Source organism: Ambystoma mexicanum, chromosome 7q (assembly GCF_040938575.1).
Source record: "Ambystoma mexicanum isolate Mex_15411 chromosome 7q, UKY_AmexF1_1, whole genome shotgun sequence".
NCBI lineage: Eukaryota > Metazoa > Chordata > Amphibia > Caudata > Ambystomatidae > Ambystoma > Ambystoma mexicanum.
Window position 1 is genome coordinate 1032222414 of NC_090941.1, and position 16493 is coordinate 1032238906.

Below are 16493 nucleotides of genomic sequence, written 5' to 3' on the forward strand. Positions count from 1 at the left end.
GAGATGTGACGCGTACAGAAATGATGTTCTTTCCAGGTCCGGAGGCGAGATGGTTCCGGAATCAGGTGAGGAATCCGAAAATAGTTCGTTTTCTAACCTTGTCCTTTTCTTTCCTTTTTGTTTTAGGAGCTCCAGATTCACGGCGGGCGTGGCAGAAGACTGGAAGCAGACTGCAGGCACGGTGAGCGTTACGCTGCTGGATGCAGAATAACGCGAAGCGTGTGCTGCTGTTCGGGCGTGGTTTAAATAGCCTCCAAAGTAGTTCCAGGTAAGAAGTTCCCTAGAACCACGCCCGAGTAAAAAATAGTCCCTGTAATAAAATAGTCCCATCCAGGCCTCACGTTGGCTTGGACTCACTAGCAGCATGGTCTGCATCAGGTAAGTAAAGTCTATGAGCCTGGCGCCTATGGCGCCAGGACTGATTTCTATGATGAGCCTGGCGCCTAAGGCACCAGGACTGAACCCAAACAGCCCCCAGCCGGGGCTGTTGGTGTTTTAATAAGTGTCTGGATGCCTGCTCCCAGAGCTGATGGGCTTGGTCCTGATGCCCGGGGGTAGGCATCATGACACTGGTGCAAGTGGTGCAGTACAGGGACAGGAGGCAGCCGCAGAGGGGCCTGTGCATGTCACTGTCCCTGACCCTGTGACTGCACCACCATGCACCAGCAGGGATGCTCCGTCCCAGGCCCGTCCGCAGGTAGGGGGGAGGCCCATGTCATCTGGCACTCCACTACCTGTGGACTAGGAGACCCATGACCGTATGGGGTCCGTCCTGATTGGTGTCACGTTGTGCACGCGTGTCATTCTTGATGACATGCGTGCTTCCTGGGGGGACCACTCACGCCATCATGAAGAGCTGCGTGGCAACATGGCACAGTTGGGAGGGGCCCTGGTCGGAGGGTTCCTACATGTGTCAAGCACTCTGGCGGCCCTCTCCTCCTCTGTGGAGACTATGTGCCAGTCGTTCTCCCTGCCGTCTTCCGGCCCAGATTCCACCAGCACCCCCTATGGACATGGCCCGACCAACACAGCCAGCTTGGTAGAGATCACATCCCTGCCACAGTCGGGAGTCGGAGGTCCAGCAGGGGTGGACACCCCACCAACTGGAGACCAGCAGATGGAGGATGTGCCGGCATCATCGGGCAGAGCACTTGGACAGCAGCAGCAGGCTCAAGGTGGGAGCGATGATAGCTCGGGCCATCTACATCAGAGGGGCAGGCATCGGCCGGAGGGCAGGAGGACCCTGGAATGGGAGTGTCTTCCGTGTGGCAGCAGTTGGGCCAGCGGAAAGCTGCAGAGCAGCGCCGGGCGGAAGAGGCACGGCTCACCATGGTCAGGGCGGAGTTCTCCATGCGCAGGGTGTTGAGGCGGGCTGAGGGCCTCGAGGCAACTCACAGGGAGTTGGAACAGGCCATGACTGCATCCCTGCGAGACCTCGGGGCCAGGGCAGAGGCCCGCCTCCGGGACATCGACATGGAGTTCGATGATGCCATGGCCCGGGACATCACAGAGTGAGCCGTAGGACTTGCCTGCCGCCATTGTATATAGTTAGTTAGTGTTAGGTTTCCTTTCCATTTTTATTTCTGTTGGGGCGCTTGGACAATGCCCCACCTTTTTGTATATAGTTCTTCATTAGGTAGTGTTTTTTGTAGGTTTCATTTGAATGGTTGGACTTCACTGGAGTTGCCTTTTTATTTTTTATTTTTCCATGGAGCAATGGCAACGGACTGACACTTTGGACACGTGCTTTTGGATTGATTTGGATTCTGCTTTCATACATGTGTTGTGGGCTGCCTGCAGGTCCTGGGGAGGGGGAGAGGGCCCACCTGGGAGGACACACAATGCCAATTCACGTTGGGGCACACCAGGAATACATGTACCTCGCCCGTGGCAGCGTAAACGCATGTTAAACTCCCCGCAAACCCCCCGAAATACACGTACCCCGCTCGCACAAGGCCTATCGCGTATGATTCTCCCCGCGCACCCCTGAAATACATGTACCCTGCTCGCACAAGGCCTATCGCGTGTGATACTTCACGCGCACCCCCGAAATACACGTACCCCGCTCGCACAAGGGCTATCGCGTGAGATTCTCTCCGCGCACCCCTCGGAAAACACGTACCCCACTCGCACAAAGCCTATCGCGTGTGATACTTCATGTGCACCCATGAAATACACGTACCCCACTCGCACAGGGCCTATCGAGTGTGATTCTCCCTGTGCACCCCTCGCAAGACAAAAGAAAGAGCCTTATGGATCATGCATTACAGGAGTCCTGGATCAAACAAGAAGTACATCCATTTTTGATCAAAATGAATCCAACTATCCCAGCTTTTTATTTACTTCCCAAAGTTCATAAAAACTCTGTAACTCCCCCTGGCAGACCCATTTTGTCTGCTATTAATTTAATATTGAAACTATTGTCAATTTATTCAGATTGGTTCCTCAGACCTTTTGCAAGAGCAATGCATTTGTTTGTGAAAGACACGAGTAGGGTAAATCTAATACAAAAACAACCTCTTAAAAATAACACTCTACTTGTGACACTAGATGTCACAGCATTATACACAAGTATACCACAGGGGGAATGTCTCAAAGTCGTGGAACAGTATTTGAATCAATGTACCACTACTTTAGAAAAGGTACCAACAGCATTTATTCTGGAATGTATAAGAATAGCTCTCACTGAGAATTTTTCCTTATGCGATGGTATTTTTTATCGACAAATCCATGGGACTAGAATGGGGGCAACGTTTGCCCCGGATTTATCAAATTTATTTATGGACAATTACGAAACTTTATCCATATATCACACCAATAACCCTTTTAAAGAACAAATAGGCCAATTGTATTGATATATTGATGATGTTTTTATGGTGTGTAAGGGAGACAGTACCACGCTAGTGAGTTTTCTAGAATGGCTAAATAACCAAAACAAGTACATTAAATTCACAATGACTTTTGATGCTAAATCTATACCGTTTTTTGATCTTTTAATCTGCAAATCAGAAACAGGCCACCTTTTCACAAACTTGTATCGAAAACCCACAGATAAAAACACCCTTCTAAAATACAATTGTTTTCATCCCTTGGCATTATGTGATAACCTCCCGATTGGTCAATTTCTGAAAATCAGAAGAAATTGTTCCAATATGTCGGATTACATCAATGAAGGTAAGGATTTAAAACTAAGACTAAAAACATGAGGATACCCAAAAAAAGCTATTCATTCAGCGTTTAAATGGGCACAACATTCCAATAGAGATCGCTGTCTACATCCCGAACTAAAAATCGAGGAAGAAAAAATGACATATGTCACAACATTTAATCCCATTAGTAACAAGTTGAGAAAAAGTATTAAGAAAAATTGGCCCATTTTACAAACCCACTATTTTAATCCTGTCCCACCGCGCTTTGCCTTTAAGTGCCAAAAAATGTCAGAGACATGCTAGTGCACACATATCCTAAGAAACAAGAACAAACTAGCAAAACCACATTGTGGCACCTCCCACCCGACATTGGCCATTTTAAATATGGCCAATGTTCTGTATGTCCTCTAACAAGAAACCTGAAATCTATCAAACTTAACGGGAAGGACTGGGTTTTCCATAATTTGTCAAACTGTGCAACGGCCTGTGAAATTTATGGGATTAAGTGCCCATGCAAACTATTATATAAAGGTAAAACTAAAAGATGTGTGAGACAAAGTATCTGTGGCATAGGTCGTGCCTCAAAAACAAAGTGGACAATAAACCATTGGTATCACATTATGAAATAAAAAAACATAAATACACCGAAATGTTCTGGTTTATCATCTAAATATTCCCAGTTACACAGAGAGGTGGGAATAGAGAACTGATGCTAAGTAGGAGTGAACAACGATGGATCTATTCTCTTAATACTGCTAAAATAGGCCTAAATTCGTCTGTCGAATTGAACTCTTTATTGACATAATTGTCTAACTCGAATACCCATAATTGATACCACTGTAACATATGTGGCACTGATTTAATCTCACATGGTGAGTGATACGCTGAGGGTGATTTCCTTTTGGGCTCCCTTTTGTTTATCTTCTTTCATCTTTTTGGCAACACACTTGAGTGCCTGTCTTGCTAATCACAGGAAAAGGAAACAAGAGGATAAGTGTGTCATCGAGTGGCTGTTGCACTTTGGCCCCAGGCATTAATATGCTTTAGCAGCATATACGATGTCTCTGGTGGACTGACATTTCTTAACTTAGATTGAAGAACAGCATAAGTGAGCATCTAATTTAGTGGTTAGGTTCCCTCTAAGAACGAACTTCTGCGTCCGGATACCACGTGACCGCAGCACGTCTTCTTCTCAAAGAACGTGAGTAGTTGGTGCTATGTAAACAGGCATTAAGAGCCTATTTTGGCTGTCCTCAAATACGATACGGCATCCAGAAATCCTTACGCGATCAGCCTGACCGGGGCAAGAAGGTAAGCAACATTGATTGGCCCCCTATCTCCGCGGCTCTGTAGTTCATCAAGATATCATGTGACTACACATTTTTTTGAACATTGCGCCGTTGTAACAGGCAATGCGCTAAATAATGGAGGAGTTTGTTATCTTTGGATAAACGACTCAGAGGCCATGAGTGTTTATTAAACACCACTCAGTGTTCCCCTGCATTCCCCCTTTCTTCCCTCCTCTCCTTGCTTTCCTTCTCCTCTTCCCCCCTTCTTTTTACTCCCCCCCTCCTGTTTTTTCCATGTATTTTTCGCCCTGTCGCCATTAATTTGCGTGAACAGGACGTGATTAGTCTAAAATCATCTCTTCCGCTGTCATTGCAGGCACGGATGGCTTCAGCTACTGGCGTCCCTTTCGGCTCCACAAGGGAATTGTCCCTCTTGATACTTTAAATCAATCTGAAGGACCCACACAGAGGCAGACCTTTTCGAAAGCATCATTGCATATCCCTTGGACAAAAGTAACAAGGGGTTCTTGCATTTTATTTTTGTAAAGAATTTTGAAAAGAACAGAGAATATATAGAATTCGTTATCTAGTTTTGCAATGAAGGGCTAATATATAAATAGTGAATATTTGGAATTGTTAAAAGAATAGCACGATGCATTTTGAATCAAATAGATAAAAAATACACATATCTACTTCATCATTAAGGAATAACAACAATGCCCGCTGATTAACCTAAAATACAACATAAACTAAATAGATAACTGGCATACAGATACATCGCTCCATGCCCCCTCTAGGATCCAAAGAAAGCTGGGATGCTGGTGAAGAGAACAACAGCGTGGGTTAACTAATTTACACCCTTCTTGTAAATTATAAATCCAATTGGCCACAAGTGGGCCGGGAACCTGCTCACATCTATATTGGATGTAAGTGATGGATTGGTTATGTTTTGTTTAATGTGATTTGTCTCCTGATATGTACAAGATATAAGTTGTATATAAGTGCCACAAGTGCTTTTGGAAAATTAACTAACAGCCGTCACAATGCTGAATAATGAACGAGCAACCTTAATGCCAGGATGGCCCATTTGGGCAATGTAAATCTCTTTTTGATATATTTTGAACCACTATTTTATGTAATGCGTGTTTTTATCAATTCTTTGCAAAACACTAATGGGGTACACGAAAATATTAGTACTACATTGAAAAATGTGTCTGTCCTGAAGAAGGCCGTGAGAATGATGGTCAAACAGGCACTAGAGACACTGGGCCTCATTACGAGTCACCCGGTATGGAAATAACGGTGGCGGTAAACCCTGCCGCCATCGTTATTTCCATACCGGGTGATCTCGAGTCCTGCAGGCAGAGGTGTCAATCCCGCCAGGTTTGATCTGGCGGGTTTAACACCTCCCGCCCTCAGGCGGACGTGGAAGCACTGGCACCATCACAAGATGGTGCCGGTGTTTCCATGGTCCCCATTCCCATTGAGTCCTATGGGACTCAATGGGAATGGGGATTTACCGAATTCCGCCTCCGGAACTCCCGGGTCACTGGGGTTGTAATGCCCCGGTAATTCTGGGAATCACGGAGGCAGAATGGTAATACGAGTCCGGCGGTAACCGAGCCGGAAAAACCGGCAGGTTCCCGCAGGACTCGTAATGAGGCCCACAGGCTGAAAAATGTCAACAATTCTGAAAGACTAGAGAACAACAAGAGTCTTTTGCTAAACATCTATAATCTTGTTGTAGATGCTTGGAATTATTTAAAATCGACCCCTTCACTAACTATGGTTGTGTTCTTTTAAAAATGTGTTTAGTAACATTTTGTATATGTTTTTATTCATAAATGTATTTTTACACTCAATAAAATGTGTATTTCAGTCAAATATAAGAGTGGTCATAAGATGTGTGGTACAATGATAAAAGAGTGTTGTCTAAGCTTTGTTGTATAATGATCTAACTTAATTGCTGATCAAAAGACATATGTGCTAATATGGTAATTGTACAAAAACATCACCAATCCTGACCCTAACCGGCGTAGAGATGGGTAATCTTGTGTTGTTGTTACATTGCAGGGCCCCTGGATCCACAAGCTCTAGTCGTACTCTGTGCACCTGGAAGGTGCCTTTTATCCCACATATCGCAAGATGAACCAGGCACTGTGCCTCTATAATTGGCACTTGCTGTGGTACTAATACCTTGGGTGCCCCTGACGCATGTGGGATTAGTGAACAGATGTAGCAGCTGCCATTTGCTGTTTACCTTCCTACCACACTCATGTCTGTGTACCAGCTGTTTGACATTTTCGGATGTTTTACATCCTCAATGGCATTGAGGTCAAGCCCGTGGTAGGCATTGTATTTCGCCATGCATGCTTGCCGTTTCCTTCTTTTACGTAGTTCTAAGGATTTTCTAACAACACTTCCACTACAAATGTCATCATAAATGCTTACATTATGCAAAACACTTTTAAAAATAAATGGAAAAAGGTGTTCTAATATCACGCTCATTTTCTTACTAATATATAGGTGAACCCGTTGGTTCTTATAGCTGTTATTATGTTTGTTACTGATGCTATACATATTTACAGTTCTGTTGGTGGTATTTGTAAATCTGCTCCCCCCTCGCCACTCTTTTATATGAGCTCCCCATATAAAAGAAGCTCCCCGGTAAGTTTCTAGTGCAAACATCAAAACAGAAAATAGTGCTGCACTAAAATGCAATCCACATGTATATGAATAGGAACATCTTGGGGCAGTTTGATAGCTAGCGTTTTTCCTATTGTGAATAGATGTATCCGATGATGCTGGTACCATTTTCTTCTTCCTGAAAGGGAAAAATAATGCACACAAAAGGTGGAAAAGAGGGAAGGGACGGGAAAGTGGAATGGAGGGGGATGTAGGGGAAGTAGATGGGAGAGGGAGAGACAGAGAGAAAGAAAAAGAGAGAGAGATAGTTCTATACATGTTTTATTTAATAACAGGCTGGTGTTATTTTATCTTTATTATACATGTGATTATATTTTGCAGTTGTTTGCTTTACTATAGGAGCTGGCGGAATTGATCATTGTAACTGAAGTGGGAGAGCAAGGATGTGGGGACGGACTCAACATGGTGGTGTGCTGGTTGGGGGTGCCTTACATACATCTGAAAGGTGTATCCAATACCGCAGCCCCCTTACTTTTACAGCAAGAGGGGTTGAAAAAATGACCTTGTGGCCTTGTGATCTGGGGCTGTTCCATTTTCAGACAAAACTAGGCACGTAGATAATTTCTCCGTGCAGGGGGGGTTGGGTAGGCTGGGAACTTGCCACTGCTGTGTGTGTGGTACCTGTTGTGTCCTCCGTTCGGGGCGGTGCAATTTGTCGTGAGATACATTTAATGGCACGTTTTAGGATTGTCAAATACTCTTTGGCCCTCATTACAAGTCAGGCGTTAAGGGTTTAACGGCGCCGTCGGCGCCGTTAACCCTTAACGCCTGATTCACACTTTAACGCCTGCTTTTTGCAGGCGTTAAAGTCCAAGGCGCTAAGCGACCTTGGTGCTAATTACGGCACCGTAATTTACGGTGCCGTAATTAGCGCCTTCCCCATCCCCATTATGCCCTATAGGGCGAAAATGGGAATGGGGAAGGGCAAATAGTAAATGGGGAATTACCGCCCCACTCACCTTGGAATGGGGCGGTAATTCCACCATCCACCATGGCGGAATCCGGCATGGACCATGGTGCTAATAGCACCATGGTCCACCGCCTGACTTGTAATGAGGGCCTTTAAATTCCTCACCTAGGACTGTTGCTACCTTACTGGCATCTGATGCTCTCCTATCAGACGATATGGGTGTTTTGATGCTCCAACCAGTTAGCACCTCATTGGGTGATAGATGGTGGTCTTTGCTAGGTTGTGTTCGTAAACTGAAAAGGGCCAAGGGCAAGCAGTACACTCAATTTTTTTCAATGTGATGCAGAGCTTAGATAGTTTGCTTTTGAGCAGACCGTTGATCCTCTCCACACCGCCGCTGACTGGAGGATGATACATTGAACACATCCTGTGCGTAATGGCAAGTAGCGCTGTGATCTCTTTAAAGAGTTCATTGAAAGAATGTGTGCTGTTATCAGAACTTAACACATCGCGCGCATACATCGGGGGGAAACTTCATGGACAAGGAATTTAGGAGCACATTTGCCATTCGGGTGTGCACAAGGACCTGCCTTGACCCATCGTGAGACATGGCAACCCACAACGATCAAGTACCGCAACCCATTGCATCTTTCTCCCATGTTGGCATAATCTATGTGTAGCTCACGGAACGGCCCAATAGGGCAGGGGAAGGTGCCACGTAAGGTCCGGAGGGTCATGCCTGTGCTAAAACTTTGATACGTGGTGCAATGTATGATCATGTTTGTGAGGTGCTCCTGAAGAGTGGGGACAAACCAATCCTCCTGTATGTCTGCTCCGATGTGTTGTTTCGAGCTGTGGGCGGCGTGATGAAGTTGGTCAAAAGCTATTTCTAGCAACTCATATGGCATCACAGCTTTACCAGAGCAGTCCTGGTGCCATAACAAATCTGTCAGGGATTGTTTACACCCTCTTTTGAACCACATTTCCTTTTCTTCATTTAATGCTTTGCTTTGCAGCCCGATGAGCTGTGCAACAGGCAATGCTGTATATGTTATGTCTTGATGATCGTGTGTTGGTGTCATCAGGACATACTCGGAAATGACTGGGACAGAAAGATAGGCTGCCATTTTGGCCACAACATCCACCGCAGTGTTTCCCAATGAAAGTTTGTCTGTGTTATTGGTGTGGGCGGAACATTTGACCTGCGCCACCATAGAGGGTTGTGACAATGCGGAAATCAATGTATCTAGCAGTGCAGGATGCTGTACTGGGGAACTGTCTGCTCTTCAGAAACCCCTCCTCTTCCATTGTGACAACCCAGCATGCACTGTTGTAGTACCGTCTGCAGAGTCCAGATAGATGGTCACGTGGCAACCTTGTGATGAATGCAGCACTTCAATAAGCACCACAATCTGTGCTGCTTGAGCCAAATAATGCAGGGGTAGTCTTTTCATCACTAGTGTTTCATATTCACCTCCTTCAAGACGCACTATGGCCGCGCCCATATTCCTTTGTCCTGTCTCTTTATTAATTGTTGCTGACCCATCAACGAAAAGCACCTCCCCCTCCTCCAATGGGCTATCCCTTGCTTTAGGAATGTCATCCTCCTCCCCTTCATATGTGGCACAGTCAAGTCTTTCCAAATCTTCATCTGTATATACTTCTGTCAGAAAGGTGGCAGGGTTCACTCTGTTGCACCGCACAACATGAATGGTTGGGCTTGAAAGGGTAATCTCGTATGACGATGCCCCCTGTGTTGTCAGGGTATACTTCGACCTTTCTAAGATGGTGAATACTGAATGATCCACTTACAAAGTGACTGAGCATCCCATAATATTTGTGGAACTTTTTTCCATTGCGAAGACAGTTGCAGCAAGTGCTTTTTCACATGCAAATTGCCCTTGATATGATATGATATGGCATTTATAACGCGCCTATATGCAAGTGTTACAAGGTGCAACGAGGGAAATGAAGGGGAACTAGAAGGAAGACAGAGACACCAATCTTTCTAGGCCAGGTGAAATTGAGATCCCGCAAATGCAGGTGAGGGGGGAAAGGGAAAAGTGCGAGGGCAACAGAGAGGCGGCAATGCTGTACATAGGAAAACAGTAAAAGAGATAAAAAACAATAAATACAATAAATAAGAAGTGCAGCCAAGTGGTGGCATGTGCAGGGGTAAGTGCAGACAACAGGTGTCAGGTAGGGGCTGTAGGGATACAGAAATAGCCACTAGTGCAGGGAGATGCCAGGGGGGCAGTGCAAGTGTGCAACTGGCGGGGAAGGGACCTGGGCCGAGAACAGAGGGTAACCAGGTGACCAGTGCAATTTCAGTTTCAGCCAGGAGTTCAGCAGGGGAGAGGATGAGAGAAAGCAGAAGCAAAGAGGGTGGTTCTCCTCAAGTTTCAGGAGGCAGGGAGGCTGTTCCAGAGGGATGCCCCAGCCAAAGAAAGAGATCTACCACCAACTCATTGCTTGGAGAAGTGACTGAGCCTTAGGGAGTTTGAGGCGGATTAGCGAAGGGCTCGAGAAGGAAGATATTTAGGAAGAGAGAGTTGAAGGTACAGAGGCCCCCGGCCCCAGAAGGCCTTGTGGACAACGCAGAGGGTTTTGAACTTAATCCTTGCAGCCACTGGGAGCCAGTGCAAATATTTCAGTTCTGGAGAGATCCGATCCCTGGGCTTGAGGCCAAGGACAAGTCTTGCAGTCCTGTTTTGGATGAGTTGCATAGGGCACAGAGTAGAAGCAGGCTGATTTAGAAAGAGGCTGTTGCAGTAGTCCAGCCTAGAGAGAACAAGAACTCTGGAGACAGTTAGCTTCTGGGGGAAGGAGAGGAAAGGAAGAATACCACTGAGGAGGTGCAGCTGGTAGTGTGACTTCTTAGAGATGTCGGAGATGTGAGGAGAGAAGGAGAGTGTGGAGTCGAAGATGACCCCAAGGTTTTTTGCCTCACAGGTGGGAGCAGGAAGAGGGCCAAGAGAGGCCGGCCAGAGAGTGACAGGAAAGGAGGGCGCAGGTGTGCCGATGAGGAGAATCTCAGTCTTACTGGCATTAAGGCAGAAATCATTGACGGCACACCATTCCTGGATAGCAGACAGACAGTCAAAGATGAGAGAGGGCGAAGAGGTGGCTGAAGGGAACCTGGAAATGAGCTGAGTGTCATCCGCATAGCACTGAAAGTTGGGGCAGAGAGCGCCAATGCTGTTTTCATCCTCTCCCTCACGTCAAAAAATCAAAAAGATGATGTTCCTCTAGTCCCCCCTTTTTCTTCACACACTCCTGCTCAGGCACTCCACACACTTAAGCCATACAGTTAATTACACAGTGCACCTCCTTGGTCCTTCACCCTACACAATAAAAACACAAATAGAGCAAGATAAAATAAGAACAACAAAAATTCCCAAGCCCTCTAATCATACAGGGCTCCTATTAATTTTTAAGGCTCCCTAGAATTCCATTTTCCATTCCTTAAGATTCTCCTTAAAAAATTAATAATACCAAAAAATAAAACAAGCCACACCCACAGCACACCGACAATTTCACTCTTGGTGCACTCACACTCTTCACACTCTCCCATACATCTACCCCCTACTTGTTATCACTTGCAAGGCTATACTCATGTGTGCATGTTCAACCAAACTCCTCCGTCACAGGGTTCCAACAACACCGCCCTACATTCTCCTCAGAGCCGCGCTCCAAAGAGCAGGCAGGAATTCTGCAAAGACGGCTTCTGCACGGCCACTAAGGAATACACGTGTTTTGGACTGGTCTCTGTAGGTGGGCGCGGCCCCTTCAGTGAAGCTGCCTGGACACCTCCGCAGGCATGGGGGATGCTGGGTTCACAAATTGAAGGCACTCCTCTAAACACTCACACCAGAAAAAATACAACTCACTAGGGAAAAAAGGCCAAGAGATTCTTGCAATGATAGCAAGTTTTAATTACACAAAAAATAGGTATGCCAGCAAAGAACTCTGCTGCTCAGGAACGTTCTGAGCAAAAAAGGTGCAAGCAAGAGCTTAAAAGGGGGCACAGCATCATCAGTATACAGTAGAAACCCATGCGACTGGTTGGTGCGACCCTATGCATGGCCAGCCTACTCCATAGGGGATGCCAGGCCATTGGCCCCAGCCCCGTCCATCTGTCTTTCATCACGTGGGGTCAGCTGGGCTCATCGTCGCCAGGGAACGAAGGTCGAAAAGAAAATTAAATGTGTTATTTTAACAGTGCTACTCTTTGCTACACAGGGCACCTGGCATGATCATGGACTGGTACAGGGGAGGCTCGAGTTCACTGTAACCCGCACACATTTCGCTCAACTCAGTTGCATCTCTGCCGTCCAAGGCTTTCACCCTTGCTTTTGAACTATAATTTATCCATCCGCACCTCGCATTACAAATCATGCCATTGTAAAGTACAGATAGGGTGCCCATTCTTTTAGATCTTTTGTGGTTGTCTGGTTTATGGTTGGTAGCCTGGGGTCAGCTGGTATCTTGGAATTCAGGGGTCTGGGTACTCGGACAGTTTTCAGGGCTATAACCTGTAGTTGGCTGGGTGGGGGTCGGAGGTTTGCTCTGGCCTGGTTGTGCTAACACATGCAGCGAGGTGCACAGCACTGTTTCATGGCCTTGCAGGACATAGGGCCTCATTATGACCCGGGCGGTAAGTACAAAACAATGCCGGTAAAGGATTACCGGCATCGCTTACCGCTCCGCACGATTAGGACACGCCAGCCCGCTACGGTGCCGCTAATACGAACATGAGCGCGAGCATGCGACCCATCATGGCGGCAATATCGGCATGGCGCAAACAGGGGAACATCACAAGTCAGGCGCACATGCAAATAACGCCCTAGTGAAGGCTGAAAAGTACCTTACCGGCATGGTGCAAATACCGGCATCGCGGACCACCCGTAAACGGCCATGTACAGTGTTCCCAACTGCCACAGGTGCACACAATCAGCACAGGTGGAGGCACTACAGACTGGGCCAGCACAAAAGGAGCACACCCCACCCCTTCCCACACCTAGTCACACACCAAAATGGATCCAATACTACTAGCAATGCTGGGGCTGGAGGACATGATTGCACTGGAACTGCTGCGACAACAACAACAACTACAACAACAGGCAACACAGGGGAGACGCAGGAGGAGAAGGAGGGTGAGGCAGGCCCAGCATGCCCGACCAGTGCAGCCTGTGGCACCACGCAGGCAGCCCCCAATCCCTTGCATCAGAGCCAGTCCATTCAACCTAACCCCTGAGCAGATCCACACCATGTACTGTCTGGACCCGGACACCATCACCACCATTGTCGACATGATACATGACAACATCGTCAGCCTGATTGAAACACGCACCACCATCCCATCCCTACTAAAGGTAGTGTCTGTGCTCCACTTCCTGGCCACAGGTACCTACCAGCACACAGTGGGGCACATGCATGGCATATCTCAACCATTTTTCTCACGTACGCTGAACCAAGTGCTTGATGCCCTCCTGAAGCACACAGGTGACCACATTTACTTACCACGTACTGCCCAGGAGATTTCAAACACCAAAGTTGCTTTCCATTCACTGGCCGGCATCCCTGGTTGCATTGGCGCCATCGACTGCACCCATGTGCAATTGGTGGTCACACATGCCAAGGAGGTAGCGTACCGAAACCGTAAGCTATACCACTCAATCAACGTGAAAATGGTATGTGACTCAAACAAGATCATCACACATTGTTGTGCCAGATACCCCGGATCAACCCATGATTCAATGGTCCTGCGGAACTCCACAATACCACGCTACATGGAGCGACATGCAGGGCACAGATCCTGGCTTCTTGGTGATTTGGCTATAAGGCTTATGGAAATGCGATGTGGGTAGGTGATTTGGGGAGAGATGCATACTTCACCTGGCTGAGTTTGGGGTGGAGGAAGAGATGCATACTTCACCTGGCTGAGTTTGGGGTGGAGGAAGAGATGCATACTTCACCTGGCTGAGTTTGTGGTGGAGGAAGAGATGCATACTTCACCTGGCTGAATTGGGGGGGGGAGAGATGAAGAGATGCATACTTCACCTGGCTGAGTTGGGGAGGGGAAGAGATGAATACTTCACCCCAGTCCGGAACCCACACAACAGGCACGAGGAGGACTACAATCGTGGACATACACGCACCCGTGTGGTGATTGAGCAGACATTTGGCCTCTTGAAGGCACGGTTTTGCTGCCTCAGCAGGTCTGGTGGGGCACTCCTGTACCACCATGAGAAGGTGGCCAAGATCGTCATGGCATGTGTCATGCTACACAATATGTGCATCAGACGCAATGTGCCCCTGCCCCCTGACGCTGAACTGCAACCACCTGAGGATGAGGAGGGTGGAGATGGGGCAGCACCTCAGGGAGGCAGCGATGCACAGGAGGGATGTGACATGCGTCAGACTCTGATCAACCAATGTTTCTAGCACACATGGACGGGGAGTGTGACATGGAGGTGGCACTTGGGGCACTGGGTGTGTCAGGGACATGGACACTGTAGACTGTTCACCAATAAAGCACAAGTATGCAATAAGCAATGTCCACACATGTGAATCATGAGTCACCAAAATGTGTATTAAAGAATTATGAAAATGTGAACAAGCCCTCCACCCCACACACCCTCTCCTCCTCCCCCCTCCCCGCTCAACTCCCCCACACACCTTCTCCCCCCTCCCCCTCAACTCCCCCCCATGCCCTCTCCCCCCTCCCACCTCAACTCCCCCACACACCCTCTCCCCCCTCCCCCTCAACTCCCCCACACACCCTCTCCCCCTCCCCCTCAACTCCCCCACACACCCTCTCCCCCCTCAACTCCCCCACACACCCTCTCCCCCGTCCCCCCTCAACTCCCCCACACACCCGCTCCCCGTCCCCCCTTGACTTCCCCACACATGGTGTGCAGTAGCGTGCACCAGTAGTCCACATGGCACTAGTTTGCATGCCTGTGCCTACTGCCCTCCCCCTCTTCCAGCACCAGGTGCCCCCCTGTCTGATCTGCGCAGGTTCCTGCCAGAACTTGCACAGGGCTGGTCCTAGTAGAGCTGGCAGTTGATGATGGTCCTGATTGTCCAGGCAACTGTGGTGGATGCATGTCCCGCATTGCTGGCACCATTTCCTAGAGGACATGGCGCACTGCTGCAAGTTCCGCACAAATGTCCTTTGAGGTGGACTCGATGGCTGTTTTTATCGATGCAGCACTGTCCCTGATGTCATCCCGTGCACGGGTACATTCGGTAATATGCTGCGTCAGCAGCCCTGTGAGTTCCTCCTGGTGCCTCTGTATAGCCAGGATCCCCTCTTGGGTAGTTGTCACTGGGGCGGAAGTGTGAGGCGTTTCAACCATGATTTGGTCATCAGGCACAGTTGGTGTGGGGCTGAAACTTGCTGGCCATGAATCTGCAGGTGACAGCCCGTGCATGCTGCCGTCCACTACGCTGCATGGGGATAGGTGTGGTGAGTGGAGGGGGCCTGTGGCGGGTGTTGGGCCATGCAGCTGTACGTCGCCCTCGTCGTCAGATATGGCTGCTGTGGCAGCCATCTCACCGACTGTGCTGCTGCCAGCCAATGGTGTGCCCTCTGCCAATGCCTCCTGGGTGATGGTGGCTGGTGTGGGTGTTTTGTTGGGGCCGTGGTGCACATTGGTGCTGTGGCCTCTGTGTTTTTCTTGTCTTTGCGAGGTGGTCTAGGTTGGCCTCTGACCCTTGAGGTTGAGGGGCGGTGTTCACCCTCCTCGGCCCTGGCCTTCTTCTGTGGTGTGGCACTGGTGTCCTCATCACCGCTGTCAGAATGTGTGCCTGTGGGGGACCAAAGGAGGGAGAGGGTTAGTGATGGGTTTATGGGCATTGGGCATGCTTTGGGGTGGCTGCATTGATATGGAATGGTAGATGATTAACATTGGGGGGAGTGACATACAGGTTGCTTCACTCTTGGGTGGGTGATGCATGAAGGCGTCTGGGTTGCAACACAAATGGGGTGCATCATGCATGTGGACAAGGTGATGCTCTGCACTGCCTGTAGGCAGTCTTGTGCTTATGTGTCTGGTGGACCCTGTTCTACATCATTGCACTGTCAGTTCAGGTGGACATCATCGTGGTGGTATTGGCATTGTTTAATTAGAGACACCTACCTGCTTCGGCTGATGACGGGGCTCCTCGCTCCATGTCCCCGACTCCCTATATTGCCTCGATGCCTATGGTGGTGGCACATATCTCCTCCCATGGTTGGAGTTTTATGGGCGACTCCGCACCTCCACCTGTCGCCATCCCAAGGTTTTGTTTGGTGGAGAGTATACTTCGCACACATAGACGTAGGTCATCCCAGCGCTTATGGCATTGTTTGGGTGTGCAGGGTGTGGTGCCGACGCCACTGACTCTCTGGGCGACCTCTGCCCAAATCTGCTTTTTACGCTGCAATGCTGG